General features: G+C 49.3%; 1 pseudogene; it reads left to right on the plus strand.

Annotated features, from left to right (window-relative positions):
• The first annotated feature begins 7085 nt into the window (after nucleotides 1-7085).
• LOC144099665 (U2 spliceosomal RNA) lies at nucleotides 7086-7327 on the plus strand (annotated as a pseudogene).
• The last annotated feature ends 16849 nt before the right edge of the window (nucleotides 7328-24176 follow it).

The raw sequence follows: 24176 nt of genomic DNA on the forward strand, positions 1-24176 counted from the left end.
GCAATGTAAACCTTTCTTATAGTGATGCATTGCTTGAGGATACAGAACTTTATTCATTCTTGGGTGTTATATTCAATCGAACCTAACGTGATCTTACCATGTGGATAATATAAGAATGAAAATAGCAAGGCGTACTATTTTGCTAGGCCGTTTTCTAAATTTTCTCTCTGCTAGACCCAAAAAGCAGTTATATTTCTCACTTATACATTCCCTCTTTAATTATTCTGCCTTATTCTGAGGAACCGGAAATAAGACTGTCAGCAATAGACTAGCATCATTAGACTAAAAGCATTTTGTACACTGAATAAAGAAGATTTAGTTGCGGTAACTATCATGAGAGCACATATTATTCCACATTTTCCACACATTTGTAAAAACTAAACTATATGTGTACATATTTTCTCAAACAGCGAGTGATTACAGAACATCTGCCAGTAATTATCTGAATAGAAGTATTGCTCACATTTTACATACGACTTTTATTGTGGTGTGCAACCGCGAGCAATTAGGGTATAAATAGACGATAGAACACACAAAAATTCGTTGGAGGCACTTAGATATCTCTTAACTGCGGGAAGGCGAAAGCCCTTTGCGACTCATTGCACTGATTTGAATTTGCCGCGCTTGAATTCAGTTCACGACAGAGAAGAGCAGTTGGCGCGAGCGTGACATAGAGATCACGTGGCGTAAAAAGTAACGGACGGACGCGACTATGAGCCATTAAACTCTACCGCCTTATTAACGAATTTCTGCAAAAATTATCCACACATCCTCGAGATCCTTAGCAGTATCTGTATGAATGGCAACTTGTAAGGAGGCGCGACCCGCGTCAAGCCGTTGTCACGGCTTTTTGTCCTGTCTCCCCCTTCGAAAAAAGGAAATAAAAGAATTGAATTGAACCGCGAGAACATGTAGAAGTGTGCGAACTTTCAAATACTGAATTCAATCCGTGTTTATCCGAAATGCAGCTCCGAATACTTATGACTGACCCAGATATGTAGTTGCAATGTTACTGTGTTTTGGTTTTTAAACTCTTATAAAACGTGTCAGTGTATACACGGTGCCAGCGATTACATGTGTTTCTGCACTGTTTTGAACGTTAAAACATGCTATGTGACTATTTTTTGCACGGAGTTTTTGCTACAGCTGTTTATATGCTTTCTGTATATCTTTATTTTGTGCTTAAAGCCGCCGCCGTACTGAAAACCGCCGCTTCCGCTCACTGAGCTTGTTCGGAGGAGAGTTTGGCATCCTTACGAGGGCGAGCCCTCATGAGGGCGTCCTCACCCTAACCTCATGAGGATTCCAGTCGGTGAGGTGAAGGTGAGGGAGGGAGGCCGCATGGAAATTTGTGAGGACGAGGATGAGAGAGGAAAGACATAGTGAGGTGAGGGCGAGGAAGGAGACACATGATGAAGTGAGGAAGGACAAGATACGTTACCTGGGGGCAGGGGTGGTGGCCCGAACCATACTCCGGGTTAACGTTTTTTGTAGCGAGAGCTACACAGGGCTACCAGTCGAGCATTTCGCGGCACATGGGAGAGGAAAGGTGTGCGCATGCGCTGTTACCATGGAAACCGAAGAGGAGCAAAGTGCGGCGTGCGCTTCGCCGTCACCGCGGCCGCGCGCCCGCTCCAACGTCGAAGCCGAGCGTGACGTCACGCGGATGAGCAGTTGTGCGCATGCGCCGATACATTGGAAACCAGAGAGACCCCACAGCTGCGCCGTGTTCTTCGCCGCCGCCTCGCCGCACGCTGCTCTATCACCCGAACCCCGCGTCGCATGCGCAGGAGTGTGTTTGCACACACTCCCAGTGCACCGCGGCTTCCCCCTCACAGGTGCGAGCTGGAGCCGTCGCTGCGGCGGCGTGACGGCGGGACCGCAAGACCCCTTGACTGACCCTTGGCCACGGTTTCCACCGGACACGACAGCGACCACTTCCCCCTCCCCTCCCCCCCTACATCCCCTTACCCCTTCCCCTGGTCCCCAAGAGTGATGCCCTAAGGGCCAACATACGTCGGGACCAGTACCCCCCTCCCCTGAATAACCCATACAATCAACCACCACCACCACCAGGATTGCGTATAAAAGGCGGAGATGTAGTGAGCGTCTGTATCACAGCGTTTGACCTGCAAGCAGAGGAGAGTCCAGCCGCTGCTAAACGGCGGTATAGACACGAGAAGATTAACTCTCCCGATCGTGAGGTTGTCGCCTGGCAGTTGGTTTGAACCAAATAAGAACGAGAAGATTAGCTTTTCCGATCCTGAGGTTGTCGCCTGGCAGTTGGCTTGAACAAAATAAAAACGCTGGAGTTTGTGTGTACGTGAAACAAGGTATCACCACTGTCAGACATCTTCCTTCGATCGCGGTGAATAATGGTGAAGCCTGCTGTGTTCGGCTTCTGGAAAGCGGCATTATCATCCAAGCAGTCGTGGCGCCGGGAACATCTACGGCACCTACGGCACGGTTTCACAGTTGTGTGTGACATTGGGTGATTTCAACAGGAAACAGGACTCTCTTAGTCAGTGTATCAAAGAAAAGTTTGACTTTAATTTAACTTCGGACCCTCACGTCCAGACTACACAATGGGGAACTACTATAGAGCTCGTATACTAAAGAGGCTCTACCAAATCGAAATACTGTATCGACAAAATTGAGACCGCTGCATGCTACTTTGCAGATCATCGGGCAGTATTCGTCTCTGTCAAGCAAAATGAATAAAAGATGTGTATACCCAATGTCTCTCATTGCTAAACACACAGTGACCACAACAAGCACAGCCAGGGAAACGTACCTCTCGCTACGTATATCCTGGCATAGCCGAGCTAAGCCACTGCCAATTTTTTGTCTGTGCAGCCCGTTATGAATTCCCATTTCAAGGCGCTAGTTCCTAGTGTTTCCGGGGAAGACGTAGCTTCTGGAGGCTGGAGGCACACGAGGCGAACATGAAAGACGGGGAGCCAAACATCTCGAGAACGCCGCTGCTATGTACTGACAATGCTATGCCGTAAAAAGCGCCCTTCTAACTCAAAAAGCCTATTTCGAAAATTGTGTACAGTCTTAGGGAAACACCCTCTATAGTGCGCTAGCAAAGGAGCAGAGCATTGGCAGGGCCGTGCGGGTGGCCGCCGGTCCAACAGGAACCGAGGTACTGCAGTCAACATTTGCATTATCAGCCCGAGTCTGTGAGATGATCAGAGTGTAGACTAAAACATGTAGAAATTATACCTAGTAACGCTGTTGAATTCCCAAGTTCTAAACCATGTTTCCTGTAGCCAAGTCCGATTCCAGCTCAGTGAGGTTTCAAAGAATTGGCTACAGCTGAAAAAGTCAATTGGTTCCAATTGGAATACCAACTGGTGTATTAAGTGGTACCTGTTGGAGTTACTGCGTTCCAATTTGCTGCAACTTGCCCAGCTGGTCTTGCCAAGTGGTATTAACTGGAACCAATTGGAGTTACTAGGTTCTAATTAGCAGCAGCTTGTCCTGCTGCTTTTTCTAACGGATGTTAACTGGAACCAGTTGGAGTCACTGGGATCAAATTGGCTGCAGCTTGTCCTGCTGTTTTTGCCAACTGATGTTAACTGGAACCAGTTGAATTCACTGGGTTCCAATTGGCTGAAGCTTGTCCATTTTGATAAATCCAATAGGTTCTTGAGGTTCCAATTGAACGTTCCAATGGGTCCAAATTCACAGCTACATATTGCTCATTATTGACATATAACAGTGAACTAAAGAGGTTTCTGTTAAAAAGATATTAGCAGCTTTACCTGCTGTGTTGTTTTCATCATTTCCACCATCACCGCGGACGTGAGTAAATGAAATAGTTTCGCTCAACGGAGAAGCGGCACAGGCTCCAGCAGCAGGGCCCCATTATTGGTATATAAGTGCAAGCCAAAGTGTGTTCTGCGGAAATGTACTGAGCTTATCTTCCTTGTGTTTGATGCTTTCGTGATCGTTTGTTTGGCTTCACTTCCCTAACAGTGTGCAATTCTAATAATTTTAATTTCAATGTAAAATGTTGACACAAGGCAGAATGTGTTCCCCCAGTGGTTCTGGGAGAAAATCTAAGTGGTTCCAGTTAAAACCTTTGGTTTTTTACGCCACTGAAACCAATTGGAACCAATTGGACGCGCTTCCAATTGGTCCGAAAACCTAAATCGTTCCAATCGGAAAAATTCCAATTGGAACCAATGGACTTTTGCAGCTGGGCTGCAGCGCAAAAAAAAATTTCTACCAAATTCCACTGTGAAACCAAAGCCTCCTGGTGGCGTTGTTGTGGAATTTTTTCATTCACATTGTGAATAGTTCAGTAAAGTCATTTCTTCTAATTTCATTGGAATTGCGTTATAGGAAAGCGGTGCCGCAATGTGGTGGGCAAAGCCAACCACTGTAGTCTTACCACTGTAGTCTTACCATGGAAATAAAGCCGCAGCTTAACCGTTTTGGTCTGCATCATCGCTCGCTCCGCCTTGCATTGCACGATGTGCTAAAAAAGAAAAAGTTGTACTGCTCTGCAAATAACAGGAACACGCCTCTTGGTTCATTTCTGTCCCTAGTGAGACGTGGCACCACGTAGTGGCGCGCCTTATTTTAGGAACAAAATCTGTTGCAGGCATGGTTGGGTATTGATACTCAGAGTTTTGGTAATACTTAGGCGTGGAAGCGAAAAAAACGCGGATGGTTTATATTGGGGTTAGCCCCCAACTACCGTGCGCTAGCCCCATTTGCCCTGATTTTGCATGGCTTATCTTGATTGTCTATGATTTTACTCGACCTGAACTTACATCATATAGGTTTGAGCGAAATTGCATCATTTTAGACTCGTACTGGGGTATACTTGGTCATTCTCTACATTCACAGATCTCGGGGAGTCCTGATTCCGCACCTGGCGCAGAGATGCAGCGGTTAAGCTACCCGCCACTGCCCTGCAAAGCATTCAGGTGCTTCCATCGGTGGGGCTTGTGAGATCCATGCTGTTCCTTTGGAATCTCTTGCGACTATCATTAACTCAAATGCCACGGTGAACAGTTTGCTCAAAATCCGGTGGGAAGCTTGTGATGATGCCACGTCACGCGACAAGGTGGTCCACGTGCTAGAAGCAGGCCTCTGACAGACAGACAGACAGACAGACAGACAGACAGACAGACAGACAGACAGACAGACAGACAGACAGACAGACAGACAGACAGACAGACAGACAGACAGACCTACCTACCTACCTACCTACCTACCTACCTACATACATACATACATACATACATACATACGTACGTACGTACGTACGTACGTACATACATACATACATACATACATACATACATACATACATACATACATACATACATACATACATACATACATACATACATACATACATACATACATACATACATACATACATACATACATACATACATACATACATACACACATACATACATACATACATACATACGTACGTACGTACGTACGTACATACATACATACATACATACATACATACATACATACATACATACATACATACATACATACATACATACATACATACATACATACGTACGTACGTACGTACGTACGTACGTACGTACGTACGTACGTACGTACATACATACATACATACATACATACATACATACATACATACATACATACATACATACATACATACATACATACATACATACATACATACATACATACATACATACATACATACATACATACATACATACATACATACATACGGAGAGACAGACAGAGAACCCCTTTTCGGCGGAGTAGAAGCGCTAGGGCACTAAACTGGCAACCACAGGAATCGTTCACTCCAGACTCGGGGAGTTAGTGATTATCATTATTCAGCCCAAATGCTGCATTTTAGCGACCCGTTTGATTTTCAAGTGACCTGAATAATGTTTTATTTTAAGCTACAGCTTAAGAGCATTACTGCCGCGGAAACCGGCATCGCACTAGGGGGGGGGGGGGGGGGAGGCGGGGAGAGACTAAAGAAATAAAAAATTTCAAGGGGGGGTGGGGGGGGCAGCGGGATCCGAACCCCCGGCGGCGCTAAAAAATCACTTCCACTGGCCGCTGCTACAGACCACTGCGCCATCGCCAAAGCTTTTTTTAAGCATGTCTTTTATTAAATTGAAAAAATATTAACTTAATTATTTACAAAGCTTTTAGGAAACGCCACGAATCACATCGCAAAAAGACAGAGCAACAGAGCACTAGACGCGAGCACTTCACCAAGGAGTGCCATTCCGGTTTAAACTCGGCCGGTTCGTATACACTTCCCTCTAGTGGACAATCAGTTGGGAGAAATCTTAACATCCTATCGGTATTAGGTAGGTAAGTAGGTAGGCCTCAAACAGTGCTGACACATACCCATTGCGGGGGAGTGGCCAAGACACAGGCGGTTTATTGCTGGATACAGGAACGTTTTGACGGGAAAAGGAGTAGTAATGCATGTAGGCTGATAGATTGGAAGACACGAGGACAGGAGTCCTGTTAACTTGCCATTGTCTGCAGTAGCTGCCAAGCTCTCGAGCTGTGCTTGCAATCTCGTCTTCGTCACGTACCCGTGTTCTCGCGTGTTAAACTGCCAGTCTCTCACGCTGTAGTTTGAAAGCGTGGTCTTGATCAACTTCCATCCGTGCGCGTGGAAGCGTCATCAGACGAACATGCAAAAAACCGCACGAAATGGCGGGAAATTAGAAGCAGTGAAATTCAGAAGACCCAGTGCTATCGCACTGTCATCAGGTAATGGTAATTAAGCGGCGTGCAAACTTTCCTTTTTCTGAGTAAATCTACTGCACTGTTTTGTACATATTCTTGGTGTACATTAGTTTTCGTACACAGACACAGAAACAAGCGGACCCATTTTAGCAGTGCATATACATAACAATGAAATATGTTACAAGTGCAGGGCACATGTACGCATGCAGTGTGTGCCAGAAGTATATGCAGAGCGATATTTTGGGGCTGAACTCGTAACTTTCTCGGTTTTGTCTCGCGTATTAGCTCAAACAACACACAGACACGTACACGCACACACACAACATAAGCATCTAGCCTCTTGTCCATCTAGCCTCTCGGCCTTGAGGGCCTGTCTTATTTGTTTAGTACTAAATAAAATCGCCAGAAGTTGCCGACTACACAAAATAAGTCGAGTCTTAAAACGACTATATCTGATACGGGTCCCATTTGGACCCAAGATATTGAACTGATTTTTGAAAATATGGCGGACTGCTTGAAGCTTGCTTCATCTCCGCGCCACGGGTTGGCCCGGTAACGCACTGACTCCGGGATCGGCCCGGGACATACTAGCGCGCGTCTTTTCTTTCAATCTTTGCTCTCCTATCTCTCAACTCTCCTTCTTTCAGCACGTGGCAGCGATCGTGGCTCAGCTTGAGCCAGTGGGCAGGCCTGTGCACGTTCCTTTTCTATCTTCCTGACAACAACCGCACGAAAAACGACTGTTAATGAGGGTAAGGGAGGGCCGACGATGTGAGGGCGAGAGCGAACGTGAGGGAGGGCCAGCAAATTTGTTAAAGTGAGAGTGAGGGTGAGGGAGGAAAAATTGAAAATTGGTTGTTGGGGGAAAGGAAATGGCGCAGTATCTGTCTCACATATCGGTAGAGACCTGAACCACGCCACAAGGGAAGGGATAAAAGAGGGAGTGAAAGAAGAAAGGAAGAAAGAGGTGCAGTAGTGGAGGGCTCCGGAATAATTTCGACCACCTGGGGATCCTTAACGTACACTGACATCGCACAGCACACGGGCGCCTGTGCGTTTCGCCTCGATCGAAACGCATGCAGCCTCCGCGGTCGGGTTCGAAACCGGGAACTCCGGATCAGCAGCCGAGCGCCCTAACCACTGAGCAACCGCTGCGGGCAGGATAGCTTTTCAAAATGAGGGCGAGGGTGAGGGAGGGCCATGGATTCCAAAATGAAGGGGAGGGAGGGAAAGTAAAAATGAGGGCATTTGCCCGCCTCTGGTTCGGGGAGATCTCTTGAATCGGTGCCGGTGCAGACGCTACAGCATTTGAGGCCTCTCTTCTTCGTAACCTGCTTGAAACCTCGTGTCACTATTTAAAGCACCCACACAACCAAGCTCAGGGGCGGTAGCGGGACAGTGTTCGCCACGGCAATTAGCTGCGCGACACTGAGAAACTCCACGGTAACGGAGGGGGAAGAAGTCGCCGTAGCTCTAGCGGCGGCTGCAGGTTACCGCAGGAACAACTCTGATAATTCTAACAGACACCGAAGCCACATGTAGGAACTACACACAAGGCAGAGTTAGTAAGGAAGCACTGAGAATCCTCCTCGAAACAGAGCCTCCTAACAAAAACATAAAACACAGCATACGCCGGGATAGAGGGCAACTCAAGGGTGGACAGCCTAGTTCGCGAACTCATGCACCGAGCAGGGCAGCCGGAAACCCTAAAGGCCCCCTCATCGGTGGAGCCTACGTATGCAGAAATACTTAACCACTACAGAGGACGGAGACATAAATACCCCCCACCCCCCACATCGCTCACAAAACACGAGGCAGTCAGCTGGCGAAGACTGCATGCAGGTACATTTTTCAACCTGCACAGACTACACAAAATGTTCCCTACCCAGTACAGGGATACATGTCCGTGGTGCAGGGCAAGCCCCACGTTATACCACATCACGTGGGAATGCAAGCGGAATTCCGCATTCCATAAAGTAAATAACCCAAGTGCGGAACAATGGGAGCGTCTGCTCAGAAGCAGCGAAGCGAGCTCGCAGCCCAACGGGCAATTGCGCAGCACGCCTGCGAGGCAGCTAGACTCAGCGGTGCCCTGGAGTAGGGGCGCCGACCTTGTGAAGCGGCCAGGTCTCACGACATGAAGAGACCGGCCCACCGCCAATCTCTCTGAGATATAGAGCAATAAAGTTTTCCATTCCATTCGCCACTGCATGAATCCCTATACAGTCAACAACAAGAATTGAGTAGTGGGGAACAACCGGCTCCCGCTTTTAGGGAGTGCGCGAACACCGCTGCCTATTTCGCAGAGGGCGCGGCTGTAGCTTCGCAGGCGAACTTCGCACTGCATGTGGCTTTGATGCGCTGCAAATTATTTTGTGTGTGTGTGTGTGTGTGGGCAGAGTAATACGTGTTCGATTCGCCAATGATAAGGCCTTCGGCGTGATCGACTGAAACTGTACCGCCCAGCTGGGCACACAGGATGCGACAATAAAAACGAAATGTTACGTCAGTAGCCGCATTTATACAACCTTTGTTCGTAGTTTCAAGACTGATTTATTTTCTTCTCTAGGAATGATTCCCCAAAACAAATGGTGGTGCGTATGCGTAGCACCTTGTTTCGGGCTAAACTGAGCTATTTATGTTAATTGCTGTGGCAGCCGCTAGATGGCACTACATGTAGAAAAATTGGCAGTAGCTTAGCTCGGCTATGCTAAGGTATGCGTAGCACGAGCTACGCTGAGCCGCTGAGTATCAGTTGCCGCTGAGCAGCAATTTCGCTCTCCTCCATCGCTATACCACACTGGCAAACGCCCGCTATATGTATACCCCCACTGATACCTCTGCGCATGCGCACAAAATGAGAGGTGCTATCAAGCGGCTCCGGCGCAGCGTCAGACTTGGCTACTGCGCAACGAAGGCGCACAGCTGGGCACGCGCCGGCGCCAGTGCGTCTGCCGCGGCTATATCTTCACTCCTCTGGAATGCGCAGACCGGCGGCGGTGGCTCCGGCGCGCCAGATGTGCACCGTGTGACGTCACTGTTCCTCGCGCATGCGTAGCACGGCTCTCGAGGAGGCACGCGAAACTGTTCAAGCTCGGCCAGTGTAGCTCACGCTACAAAATACGTTGTCAGTACTCGTCTGCGCATTCTACTGTGAGTGAATGTGGAGAGATGGACGTCGACCTCGAACAGCGTGTAAACATAAAATTCTGTGTGAAGTTTGGAAGTATGAGCTCCTTCGTAACGCGTACGGCAACGAGACATTATCGCGGGCGCGAGTTTTCGAGTGGCACAAGAGGTTCGTTTCGGGGAGAACGTCGGTGGAAGACGACACAAGGTAGGAGCGCCCTTCAACCTCACGGAATGAAAACAACGTGGCTCGGATAATGGAAATCGTACAGAAAGACCGCAACATTACCGTCCGCATGCTATCAGATGCTCTCGACATTAGTAAGACAACATGCCACCAAATTTTGCATGAGAACTTGGGGAAACGAAATCTGAATGCCATACTTGTACCGCACTCCCTCACACAGGACCAGAAGGACACGCGGGCATCAGTGAGCGCTGATTTGCTCTACGAGGCAGAGAAGGATGCTACATTCGTCGACAGCATCATTGCTGAAGACGAAACATGTTTTTTTTTTCAATACGATCCTCAAACAAAGAGGCAGAGCGCCGAATGGCAGTCCACAAGCTCTCCGGCGTCGAGAAAGGTGCGGCGACAGAAGACCAAAACAAAGACGATGCTGATAGTATATTTAGATGCCAGGGGTGTCATACACCACGAGTTCGTCCCACAAGGGCAGACGGTGAATCAGGAGTTTTATATCTGCGTGCTCCAACACATGCGTGATGCACTGCGACGCCGTCGCCCTTAGTGACGGGCATCTGGACAACGGAGCCTTCTCCACGATAACGCAAGGCCGCACACTGCTCTCAGCGTGACAAAATTTCTCGCCAAGCACAGCATCAGTGTACTTCCCCATCCGCCATACTCGCCTGACCTCTCCTTATGCGATTTTTTTCCTGTTTCCACGCGTGAAGAGAGCCCTAGAAGGTATCTGGATGGGGAGCGTGGAAGCCATTCCAGACTTCACGACAAACGAGCTGACAGCCCTGCCAAAAGAAACGTTTTCCAGCTGTTTCCAAGACCTCAAGAGTGTTGGAAGCTCTGTGTAGACTGCAAGAGAGACTATTTCGAAGGCTTGCCGCACAAACGATTTCAATGTTAAACACCTTTTTTTAATAGACTCAGTCTCTGAACTTTACGGGCAAAGGTTGTATTACGGAAATACGCGCTATTTGCATGCAGCGTGGTTGTGCCTTCGACGAAAATGCAGCACGGACTCTGCATCCAGCCACTTGAAAGACTAAAGCAAGCAGGCAGACAAACATGGCGCACCACAGAACGCTACATCAACGATACGGGGCACACTGATCTGGTCAGCTTAATCCTTCGTTAGCAGCTTATAAGCTTTCGTTAGGGGGCTTATACTCGACATTCCAACCTCAACTTTGTTTTGTAGCGATAGCTACATTACGGTAGCATTTCGAGCCTTCAGCGTGGTGGCACCGTGGCGGTGGCGGCGCAGCCTAAAGCCCCTCAATGAAGCATTGAGTCTATTGAGGGGCTTTAACGCCGCCACGCTGGCATGTGGTTGGTCACGTGGTGCGGAGCAGCTGCCCGCGGCGCCGTGGCTGGTCACGTGGTTGGTCCCGTGAGCAGCCACGTGGCTGGTTACGTGATGCGGAGCAGCTGCTGCTGCCGGCGGCGCGGCGCGCCAGCGAAACCGAGCTGCAACAGCTGTGCGCATGCGCCGTGTCAAGTGGTACGAAGATTGAGAAGGAACGCCCAGAGAAACGAAACGGGGGGGGGGGGGGGGGCATGCCTAACGCTGGAGGGGGCACGTTTTAGTTTCCACAGCAGACAACATAATTTGTTAGAAGCCTTCGTGTATATGCTCTGAATGTGCAATTCCCAATTATTTTACTGCTAACTGATGCAGATCTGTTAAGGAAGTGATTGTTGTTGTAATAATTAAAAGTAAGTGAATTCTTTTTTGTTGTTATGGGGCACGGAAACAGTTTTAGTAAGGTTAATTTTTATTTATTTGCGCTCGCACCAGCCGCCAGTTTACATTCTCGGAATGGCGGCCGGCAAGAGCCGTTCGCGGCTCGCGGTGAGCCGTTGTGACCAGACATGGACCGAGAGTAGTACAAGCACAGCGATCGACTCTTGAGCAGAGACGCCACTTTCAGCGTGACAGCTAAATAGTCTGCGCTGCTCATACTGTGAAATAGGAAAAGCGCCATCATTCGCAACCCTTTACAGGGATGTTCACGCACACAACCCAAGCCTCGGATAGCTAATTCCTGCAAGGAGGCATGCTGTACTATCAAACAGAATGTCTCCATTGTCATGTAAAACAGCGCGAACAATCGACGGACTGTGAAGGAAGATACGGGACGAGAGCTTGTTGCTGCTGTTGGCCTCAGTGCTGCGGGAAGTGTTTCCTCGTGGTCATCTCCCTTCGGAAAAGAGCGAGGTCTCTGGCTATGCCGATTCCTTGGCCTAAGATCCCCTCCATGATGCCTTCGACAGTCTCGGTTCTCTGGTACCCACGGAGACAATGACACTGGGCCGAGGTGGGACGCTCACTTTCTCATCGAAGACGCTCATGGCTGCGTGATGTCCCAGCGCTATTTTCGAAGGTATAGCTTCGTCCAGTAAATTAGTTACGAGCTTGGATCGAAGGTCGCTTAATGTTCAACCAGGAAGTTGACGCCCAAGATTACATCGCGGTAACACTGCTGCACAACCACGAAGCAGGCCTGCAGTATGGTACGTCCGTTGACCGTTACTCTTGCTGTGCATCGTCACGACGGCGTAATAAGGTGATCTCTTGTGGTACGAATTTGCTCGCCGTCCAAAGTGGCCGTCATTTTCTTAATCTGAGCTATGAACCATAGACTGGGGACTGAGCCTGTGTCCATTAAAGGAGTAAACCGTAACCTCAAGGTTACTGGTTTGTGTCCTTAAATTGCAGGTTGGTCTTAAAGTCGAGTCACGGCTTCGTCGGATGCTCTGACTGCCGCTTGAGCTCGTCGCTGTCATTTCGCTGGGCAGCCTGGTGACCTCTAAGTTGTGTCACATCGTCGTTTACGTGATTCTACTGGATGCCGTTTGGTCGTGCATCGTAGTCGGTGGAGGTTCTTCATCGTTCCGCCGCGAAGCAACCTCACCTCCAAAAGTAGCTTTCTACAGGGACCCCTCTAGGGACTGGCGGACCTTCCTTTTGTAGCCGCTGCCGCCCACGACGCAAAACGTGTCGTGGGCAACGATGGAGAATGGGACAGATGGCACGACGACAGGTACTCCTCTCGGCGCAGGTCGTCGTAGATCTCGGTGGGTCGCTGTCCAAGGCGCGGTACTGATGCCACGAAAGAGAAACCACGTAGTCCAATCTACCTGTATGGACAGTTTCCAACAAGGCCGTCCTCATCACAGTAAATGTATAGTGTGAAAGGCTGTCGCAAGTCTTCCAGGCGTCACATTTCGCATGGGTCTTGATCGTGGTGCGTAGGTTGGTAAGGCGGGAGCCTGGCGTCGTACTGTCGGTACATAAGTCTCCCGTCGAAGGCTGGCGGGAGGTCCTGGGTTACTAACCTCGAGGACGTATGTCACAGCTTGGGGTTCATGGGTCGGATCCATTGCCTGGGGAACGGCCAGTTCCTGTTAAACTTCGTCACGGATGACGCCCATGAGGGCCGCTATACATGACGCTGTGCTGGCAATGGCAACAGTCGGCGCAGTTGTTCACAGGCAATTTCATGCATAGTCCTCCGCAAGTTGTCGCTGCTCGCAGCAGTCGTGTCCGGATGGGTCATGAAGGCTTCGGCTCGATGGTTGTATTGGCGGGATCGCGCGTCCCGTGTCTTTTCGACGGTAGACGCCTCTTCAATGGATTCCGTAAATGTTCCGGGCGGGTTGCATATGAGGCCAGCGAACATTTGATCCTTAACGCCTCCCTCCAAGAGCCTTACTTTCCTTTCCTCCGTCATCTCCGGTCGGCAAGCCGGAACAGCCGTTTAATTTATTCAGTGTAAACTGGGAAGGTAATATTGGACTATTGGATGCCTAAATGTAGCAATAGCTCCGCCTTCTCCTTGTGTACGGCGTTTGTGAACATCTCAGCAGCTCCTGCTTAAATGTCATCCCGGGTCGTTAGCCAGGACACGTTTTTATCTCACAGGCCCGTCCAGGGCAAATAAGACGTATGGAAGCTTCAAGGTGCCCTCCAAATCGTTAGAGGTGGCCACATGGTCGAAATGGTTGAGCCATTCTTCTGGATTAAAGCCAGAGCAACCGTCCAAAGATGGTGGCACCTGGGACTTCCGAAAAATCGCTGCGCCAGGCCTCGAAGGCGGGGTCGCGATCATTCTCGATAAACCTGGTCGCATCCTGCGTCAAAAAAGTGGTGAAGCCGCGTACCAGCAGCATTTAGCATGAACAAGATTACAAACATTCACGGCAATATCGTTAGAGATTGTAAAGTGTTAGTAATGAGTGTTGGGAAAAAGGCGGCAATTTTGAAATAAATATGGAGTTGATAAGGGAACCTTCCGGTTCAACGATATACCCACGGAGAACCTCTCTGGTTTTAGGGAAGGCGTCCTGCTTGTTCTTAGCCTACCTTCACCTTCCTTCATCATTGTACATTGCTTTCTTGAGCCGTTTTACATCGCGCTTAATCTACACAAACACGCTCAAATGTTTTTCATGTCGAAACGTCTACAACTGAGTGAAAGAAGGGTGAGAACAACAAGAATGGGGAAATAAACTGGGACATAATTTTTATTTTCTTTCTCTTTGCAGCCAAAGCGAACATGGTTGACCATTAAAGGGCAGCGCTTTCTTCCTCCTCCTCTGACTTCGAGGTCGCAACCAAACCGAGCCGTCCTCGTCGAATTCCTCGATCCCACCGGCTGCACAACCAGTTTGCGCCATCCAGGATGACCGCTCGCCACCGCAGTGTGCTCGAAGCATGAGCACAATGGCTGATGACCACCCGTGGGGCCCTTATCCGGTCTGCGCAAGAGTTAAGCACCATGCTGACAAAAGAACGCACGACAAACAGGACGCGAAGGGGCAAACAATGCAGGATCCCCCGTTGTGCCCGCTACCCGTTTTCCGCCGGAAAGAAATCTCATGGGGCCCATTTGGCAGTACTTGTCGCAGATAGGAGTCTTTCACTTCCCAGAGGCAGTAATCACATCCGGAGGGGCTGACTGGATAAGTGCATCCATTCCAATAGCCTCAGCACGACCACACGTGGTACACTCCCCAAAGCTTCACGTCGGTCCATATAAGGAGTGGGTTTCTGGTCTCTTGGAGTGTTTGCGTGCGCGTGTGTGCGTGTATGCGCATGTTTGTGCGTGCGTGCGTGCGTGCGTGCGTGCGTATGCGCGCCCGTGTGTGTGCGTTCGTGCGAGATATGGGGATGAGGAGGCGGGGACGGCACCAACTTTATTCACAGGAAAAAAGGGACGAGTGTCGTTGGTCACGATGAATTTATCGCTCACCTCCTCCCCTTATTTAAGTCCGGCCCTGGTTGCCATGCCTAGTGATAATTTTGTGTCTTTCATATGGCTCCTAGAAGACATATGGAAAATACGGAGTCTTCATGCAAAACGCCAATAAAAAAGCGCGATTCATACAGACTGCGTATGACGTCACTCATATTACGTGAAAATCACGCGTAAACTATAAGGAAAGCATACGGAGACCATGAAGAAAACATATGGAATGACACCATAGCATTTCTGTACATTCTCCCATATCACAGAACACCGTATTCCCAGAACTCCACACTACATGCTCGTATGAAATGCTTCAGTAGGCATGTTCATTGTGGCGCAGATGCACCTTGACAACATTTCCTTCGACCGGCTTCTCACCGCGGGTTTTTCGGCCCGGCAGCTACCGCGGATAATGTTCGCTATGCAGATGTCGCAGTAAATGTACTTGTAATGCACGAATCTATGCAGCCCTCTGAAGTCACTTGCAGATGGCGAAAGTGCGATGCAGTTTATATCATACTTTCAGCAGCACGAGCCCATTCAAGGAAGGACGAGGCGGATAGGAAAGAGCGCTGAACTAACAACTTTATGTGCTCGTGCTGCTGGAATCGAATAAGCAAGTTGCAATCGAATACTTGTATGAATCCTCTCAAATTTAGCTATATGTTTCCAAATTCATACGTCCGCAGTGTGCGTTCAGCGGTGAAGTGGCTGGCTTATACCATATGGTATGGGCATGCCAGAAAAACCCAGCTATACCAAGAATCAGTATCCCAACAACTGAGGACTGGCAGGCGCCGTCCAGCTAGCTCTCATTCGGAGCACCAGCTTTTGCTGGTGAACCGGGCACGAGCGGCGGCAAAGCCAATGGGCTCCTGGAATGAGGGCCCCCCCCCCCCCAAACATCCTGTGAATTGAACGTTTTCCTGTATCTCTCTCTCCCCTCTGATGGGCAAAGCCGAAAGACAGAATGAAAGCAAAGGGTAAGGAATTCCTTCTTCGGGATAGCTGTCAAATGTTTAATTTAAAATAAGCGAAGAGGGCGGATAAAAAAAAGAACACCCAAAACAGCAATTTTAATTAAAAGCCAATTATTAAAGAAAAGAGGCGTAGTGTGCGTTGAGTAGTGTAGGGTTTTAATTAGGGAGATAAATACCTTCTCACCGCTTATCGCGGCTCATAGTTCCAAACCGCCCCGACCCCACCCCGTGATCGCGTACGCTACCGAGCGCACGCCGACCACGGCGGGCCTAGCTCTGAGGAAACAAAGGAACGACATTCTGCCTGACATAAACAAGGCATTTATTGCTACAGCAACAATAATGCCAGCTAGCAACAAGATATGCTAATGAATCGAGATCGTCTGACTCACCAGCAAGGTTACGAGCGAATGTTCGCCCACGCTAAGACAGGGAAAAACTCCGAAGCCGGACGGGACGAGATAAGGGAGCAAGCCTCCCCGCCATTTCCTCGCCCTGCTGGCGAAGAGCGGAGCCGCGGGCGACGAGTCCGCTCGCGCCGACGATCCCAGACGAAGAGGGTGACGCTGTGGGCTGTGTCCCCCGCGCGGGCAGCATGATGGATGGATGTATGGAAGAAAGCTAGGAGCCTCCCCTTTGAAACAGGGTGATAGCAGTTGCCACCATGCTCAGCATTTTTTCCTTTATTTTGGTTAACTCTGCTGCAAATTATTATTAAAACTCGCTATTTTATTTACGTCTTCCCACACTTCTAACCTTATGTCACCTCTCTGCTCTTGAGCCACCAATCTTCCAATCCCTTTCTGCTAATTTCAATCGCAAAATTATTTACGTTACCATAGTTATCTCTAAACCCCAGGGCCTCAGGAAGAGTGACCATGCCTGCATTCACATCCGGATGGATACCATCGCATTTTAGGATGAGGTGTTCATTTATTTCCACAGATTTACCACACACAGCACATGTGCCATCTTTTTCGATAAATTTCTTTTTGTAGCTGCGCGTTCTAATACGCCCTGACCGAGCTATAGCTTCAAGGAGTAGGGCACTGTCTCTTGAGTTATCATAAAAGGCTTCCTTCCTGATCTGCCTTTTCCAGTATCGATTTAGTTCTACACTGTGCTTCTTTTCCATTAAATTTATCCAATTTTTACCTACCGCGTTTTTAATCTGTCGCTTAATGCTCTTTCATTCTCCGTCCTTCGTGTCTGGCGTACTTACTGGTTAGCTTCCTAGTTCTTTTCCGCCATTGTGAGTCGACGCATTATTAGTATAGGTATTTAAATACCTTAGCTGCCCACCTGTTATTGTCCAATTTCCTTGGGCGCTCTTCGTATAGTATTTTACTCTGAGCTTCCCGGACTTCGAACGATGTCCAGCCCATATCCCCATGTACTGCCTCCTTTGAGGTTTTACCGTGGGCGCCTAGTGCCAATCTTCCAACAGCTCTCTGATTTTCTTCTAATCTCGACTGAACTCCTGCCCTTAAGCACAGAACCGCATTCCCGAAAGCAAGCCCCGGCACCATTACTCCTTTCCAAATACCTCTCAGTACTTGATATTTTTTGTACCCCCACAATGCCCTATGCTTCATTACCCCGGCATCTCTTCGCCCTTTTGCTATGAGAGACTGTTCGTGCTTTTCCGTGTACATCTGCCCTTCGTTCACTCACACCTCGAGATATTTGTATTCGGCCACTCGTGGTATTTCGTGAGCTTGCATTCTAACACCTGATCGGTTGTATAGTTGAAAATCATCACACCTGACTCGAGGGGATGCATCCCCTCGAGCAATATGAACCAACTCGCCCAGCAAAATGTTTTATTGAACACCTGACTCAGTTGCGCTAAAACTGAAGCCTAGAGTGCCTCTTTCGTCTCCACAGCAATTAACCAGAGTTTGCACATCTTCCTGGCTATTTGCTAACAGTACAATACCGTCCGCATGCATTAAACCCGGTAGTCGTTGCTCGACAACCTTTCCGCCGAATCTGTGCGACCGATTATAACCGAGATTTCTCCCTTGTAGCCTTCTTTCTATATTAATCATATAAAGCAGTCGCTCTGTGGCGCCCTGCCTTGTTAGTTACGGTAACTAACCAGGTAATGCGCCCCTTTCTTGAGACTATGCTGTTGCTGCAGGGTGCATCGCGGGAAAGCGAAACTAAAGGGGACGCGGGGCGCGTCCCCGCAGTAGAAAGACAAAGAAAGGTCCGGGCGGCACGCATGAGATAATGGCTGATGCGGAAATATGAAATCCAGGCAACAGGTGCCATTCTAACGAGAAGGGAAAATAAATCCGTTAAAATAAAGCGTCATGAACCTAAAAAGAAAATGAGAAGACTGGATATGTTGTAAGCAAGCAATATCACCTCAAACCACGCGAAAAACAAAATAACAAGCGAAGGCAGAAGAACGAAGGCTCGGAGTGAAAAATGCACAAGGGGGAAATGAGCCGAAAGAGGTAGGCAGTGAGGCATTGAGCTACAACAGAAACCGAACGTCACGACCTCCTACTTGTGTCTGTGGGCCCTGGAGCATGTGACCACCAGCCTCGATCCACCACCCCACACCCCCAAGCCAATTTCACCCTCGAGAAGCGCAACCCACCACCAAACGAATTTCATACAGCCACCACAAGGCACGCAACAGAGAAAGGACCAAATAAATACGACCAAATCGAAATCAAAGACACAGTGGAAAAAATTCCAGTTGCCCTACAGCAGCACCAGCCGCCTTCGTCCTCCAGCTAAATTCCATCGCGTGTGTGAAGCGTCAACTTAGGGTAAAAATATCCATTAGAGTAAAAGCATCTGTTGTGTATTCTGTCTATTTTGGGGAAAGGGAGAGTGCGTCTTCCACGAACGGCATCGTTTACTACTGCCTGTGTTTCTAGTCGCCCGCGTGCCCTCCTTTGAGTTTTGTGTGTGTGTGTCTCCTTCGCACGTGTGCGCGACGGGGTGCCATTGGGGACCGGAGCAGTGCGGGACACTCCCAGTTTTTGGAGCGCCGGTGTCTGGCCCGGGATCGGGTTTCGACGACGGCGCCCGGGAGGCGAGTTGGGCAGCGGAACGGCCGGATGCAGCTGAAAGCGGCCGGGCCCCTCGGACTCTCGGCAAGACAGTGGCTTCTTAGACGGCAAGGAAGAGAGACGTTTGTGCCGGGTGTTCCGTCTGACCACTCTTTGTGTATCCGTAAAGTTAATAGAGTTTTCCTTGTCTGTTTGTTAAAGAATACGCCTCCAAGTCGTCACTGTTTCCTGAATTATTCACCGTCGCACGATTCGATCGCTCTCCCACACGAAGTTTTTCTCAAAGACAACATGGTGCCGAAACCCGGGAACTGCAATCTCCAGGACTTGGAGATCTTCTGAAAGCTGGAACCAGGCTGCGACAGTAACGGAGAAAGTGAGTGACGCCACGGTCCGTGTTCTGCGCAATCACGCAGAGATCGAAAGAAAAGAGAACAGCGCGTCGACAGCAAAATACCAAGCTGATCAACGAGGCCAAGGCAGCTTTGGGCACGACAGACATCGGAACGCTGTGCTCCCTAATCGAAAGACTTGCAGCCAACAACGACGAGTTGCGTAAGCTGAACGCCAAATTGGAAGATTCCGTTGCCGATAAAGACTTCGCTTCTGAGTTTGAGACGGTCATGCGGTACGAGGACGCAGCCAGGGGCATGCTTGGACAGCTCAAGGCGAAAGAAGCTGAACTGCTCAGAGCTCCTCGCCAATTGGCTACACAGCCGGCAGAGCCACAACGAGGAAGCCAACATGGCGGCGGCGAAGCTGTTCATCGCAGTGCAGTCAAGCTGCCCATCCTTCAGCTGCAGACCTTCAACGGTGAGCTTCGACAGTGGCGCGGGTTTTGGGAGCAGTTTAAAGAAGCCGTTGATGAGAATGGAAACCTCACAAAGGGAGAAAAGTTTCATTACTTGAGAAGCCTTCTGAGCGGAGTGGCAGCGTCATCGATAGCCGGATTACAGGCGACAGGGGAGTGCTACGACGATGCCGTAAACATTCTGTCCAAGCGCTTTGGCGACACCCGGCAGATTATCCAGGAGCACCTTGCCCAGCTGAGATTGCTACCGTCCGTAACATCATCGGACGACGTGCGAGGCCTGCGGAAGCTCGTGGATCACGTGCAGTGCCATGTGCGCGGACTGAATGGGTTGAAGGTGAGCTCGACCACTTATTCTGCCATTATGATAGACATTCTTTTGAAAGCCCTACCTGCTGACATCGTCGTTGGCTATTATAAACGGCTGGCCAACACTCCGGAATGGTCGCGTTCAGCTAGCGACACTCAGAACGGTGAGGCTACATCTGTCACGAGCCCTTCAGACGGTGAGCTGGAAGAACTTTTTTGACACTCGAGGTTGAAAGCCGGGAAAAGAGCGGTATTGGCAGCAATAGAGAAAACAAGAGAGTCAGACAGGAAAGCGAAAGGAAATCATTGTCTCTCCCGCCGACGTCTGCTGTACTGCACGCAACTTCCAAAGTAAGGGAACAGTGCTTTTTCTGCGGCTCACTTACTCACAACGCTGCAGATTGTGACAGTGAAATAAACAGGGAGGAAAGATTGCAAAGACTTAAAAAGGACAACCGCTGCTTCCGATGTACCTTGAGAGGACATCGTTCGAAAGACTGCCGCCGCCGACTGAAATGCGGGAAGTGTAGCGGCAGACATGTGCTATCAGTGTGCGACCCAAACTGGAAGCCGAAGAAACTAGAGGTGACGCCAAGATTGGAGATTAACAGCTTGCATGCAATCAGCCGAAATTCCCTCAACAATGAAATTCTTCTGCAAACCTGCCGGCTTTGGGCTATTGGAGAAGGTAGGCGCGGTTACATTCGAGGCATCGTGGATGGGGGAAGTAACCGCACTTTTATCCGTGAGGACATATCTAAATTTTTAGGCCTCAAAGAAAGTGGAAAGACCTCTATCCAGCTGAGTACATTCGGGACAGCCACATCAGCACCAGAAAGACGTCGTCTAGTAGAAGTGCGTCTTCGCAGCCAGTACAGTGACAAGGAATACATTATAGAGGCCATTGAGGTTCCTTCCATCTGCAACGACATAGTCCAGGTGCCGGTCGAAAACAACTTTGTCAGAGCAATAGAAGAGACAGGACGGCCCATCGCGGACAAACTTCTATTGCCGGGAATGCCAGCGGTACCCGGAATTGGGCTTCTTATTGGCGCTGAACACCTGTGGAACTTCATGACGGGCGAAATTCAACGTTCCCAGCAAAGCGCTGACTTGGTTGCCCTGGGGTCGGTTTTCGGTTGGATGTTTCATGGTCTGATATCCGTGCATACCTCAGTTGACAATTCAGCCAACTCCTGTGTCCTCAGGGTAAGCACAGTCCTTGAAAGCACTGAAAGACTTGTGAGAGGCTTCTGGGAATTGGAAAGTATTGGCATTATGGATCATACCGGAGGGCCGAATGAGGAAGCGGAAGCGATTGTGGGTCAGTTTGAAAGAAACATCAGAATGAAGAACGGCCGCTACGAAGTCGCCCTTCCGTGGAAAGAAAACAGTGGACAACTTTCTGACAACCGCTCACAGGAACTAAAGCGACTGAAGAGCCTATGGAAAAGAATTCAGCGCACTCCGGAATTTGGCGCGGAGTATGGAAGTACAATGCGGAGCTACATAGATTTGGGCTACGCCGAACGTGTAAAACCTGAACAGCAAGCCATCGATCAGGTTTATTACATGCCCTACCACGCTGTTTTGCGCAGTGACTATAGAACGACAAAGCTACGCATTGTCTTTGACGCCTCCTCACATGAACAAGGGTCTTCCTCCCTGAACGAACATTTGGAGAAGGGGCCTTGTCTCTTAGCTGATCTGGTCAAGCTGCTGATTCGTTTTCGACTTCATCAGATCGCTTTGACAGCTGACATTGAGAAGGCATTTTTGCAAATCAGTGTCCGAAAAGAGGACCGAGACTCCTTGCGCTTTCTCTGGTTTAACGGCTTGCCTTCAGAGGAAGAACCTGATCCTGAAGTAGAAGAGTGGCGAATGAAGCGTGTGCCGTTTGGCACCAAGGCTAGCCCTTTCCTGCTAAATGCCACCCTGCAATACCACCTTAAGACAGTTGAGGAGCCAAAGCAGAGAATAGCTGCGCTTCTGGCGGAGTCGTTCTACGTCGACGACCTGTTGCTTGGAGCAGACACAGAAAAGGATGCGGAGGAGATTTTCGCGCAAGCCAACGATATTCTTGGAGCTTGCGGAATGAGTCTGCGAAAGTGATCGTCGAACTCAAAGCGCTTGCAAAACCTATTTGCGTCGCAGGAGGGACGGGATGACTCAACTGTAACAGTAAAAACTCTTGGCCTTATTTGGAATTCTGCAGAGGATACGATCACCGTGGCCACCAAGTCTCTCTCAGGCGTTTTGGACAGAGAGCACAACTGCAAAAGACTTGTTCTACAAACCATCGCCAGAATATTTGATCCTCTGGGATTGCTAGTGCCATTTACCATACAAGCCAAGGCACTCTTTCAGGAATTGTGGCAACGGCACATCGGTTGGGATGACAAATTACCCAATGATATTTTCAGGAAGTGGGAAGACGAAGTCGGAGCTAATGGACCTTTGTTCACTGACCGTACCCCGATGTGTTGCTCCAGAAGTTCAACCGCAGAGTGTACAGTTGCACATCTTCTGCGACGCCAGTCAGCGAGCGTACGGGGCATGCGCCTACCTGCGTCTACAGGACTCCAAAGGCAGCGTTCACACGGAACTCATCTACGCGAAAGCGAGAGTTTCACCCCTAAAAGGTATGACTCTTCCCCGACTTGAACTGATGGGTGCACTGATAGGTGATAGAATAGCCAAGTTTCTGGAAGACTGCCTAATGATGTATGCTGGCCGACTGAAAATGATTTACTGGACCGACTCCAGCATAACCCTTCATTGGTTGAAAGGAAACCCTTTGCAGTGGAACCAGTTTTTGCGAAACAGAGTGACCGAGGTTCAAACCTGCACAGAGAAAGACCAATGGAGGCATTGCCCCGGTTCACAGAACCCCGCTTATCGTGTGACACGTGGAGTGACTCTACAGTCTTCAAGGAGACCGACTGTGGTGGTTTGGACCATCATGGCTTTCAGAGACAGAGGAGTCCTGGCCAGCTCTGAATGAGAGTTACGTCCCAACGCCTGAGGAAAGTTCGGAAGAAAGGAAAGAAGTAAAGGTGTTGCAAGTAAGGGCATTTATGCCGATCTTGGACCTGGCTCACCACAGTAGTTTTTTTCCGAGTTTTACGGATAACTGCCTGGGTGTTCAGATTCATAAGTGCTTGCCGGAATCCGTCGGGCATAGTTTATTCTTGTCTAGCAACGGAAGAGGTAGAAAGGGCCGAGGCATACTGGTTGAAAGTCGTTCAGGAAGAAGCATACACGGATGACATATCCCGTCTTGGCCAAGGGCTCTCATTGAAATCTCAATCAAGTTCACAGAAGTTACAGCCCATTTTGGATCCTGAGGGACTGCTACGAGTGGGAGGGCGGCTGCACTTCTCTGACGAGAATGAACAGGTGAAGCATCCACTGCTCCTCCCTCCCAGCCATCCGTTCACGGAGCTCGTTATTCGAGACGCTCATTTACGAACATTACACGGCGGCTCTAGAGACACCCTCACAGAAGTGAGAGAGAGGTTTTGGATCCCACGAGGATTTCAACAAGTAAAAAGGGTTGTAAACAAATGCAACATGTGCCTCAAAGGTCGCGCGAAGCCTGGAGAAGCTCCCACAGCGCCCTTACCAACAGAAAGAGTTTGCCGTTCTGAACCGTTTCAAGTGGTTGGCATAGACTTCGCCGGGCCGCTCTTCACTAAGGAGAAGGACACGGTCTCCAAA

This window comes from Amblyomma americanum, chromosome 7, assembly GCF_052857255.1.
Source record: "Amblyomma americanum isolate KBUSLIRL-KWMA chromosome 7, ASM5285725v1, whole genome shotgun sequence".
In the NCBI taxonomy this organism is placed as follows: domain Eukaryota; kingdom Metazoa; phylum Arthropoda; class Arachnida; order Ixodida; family Ixodidae; genus Amblyomma; species Amblyomma americanum.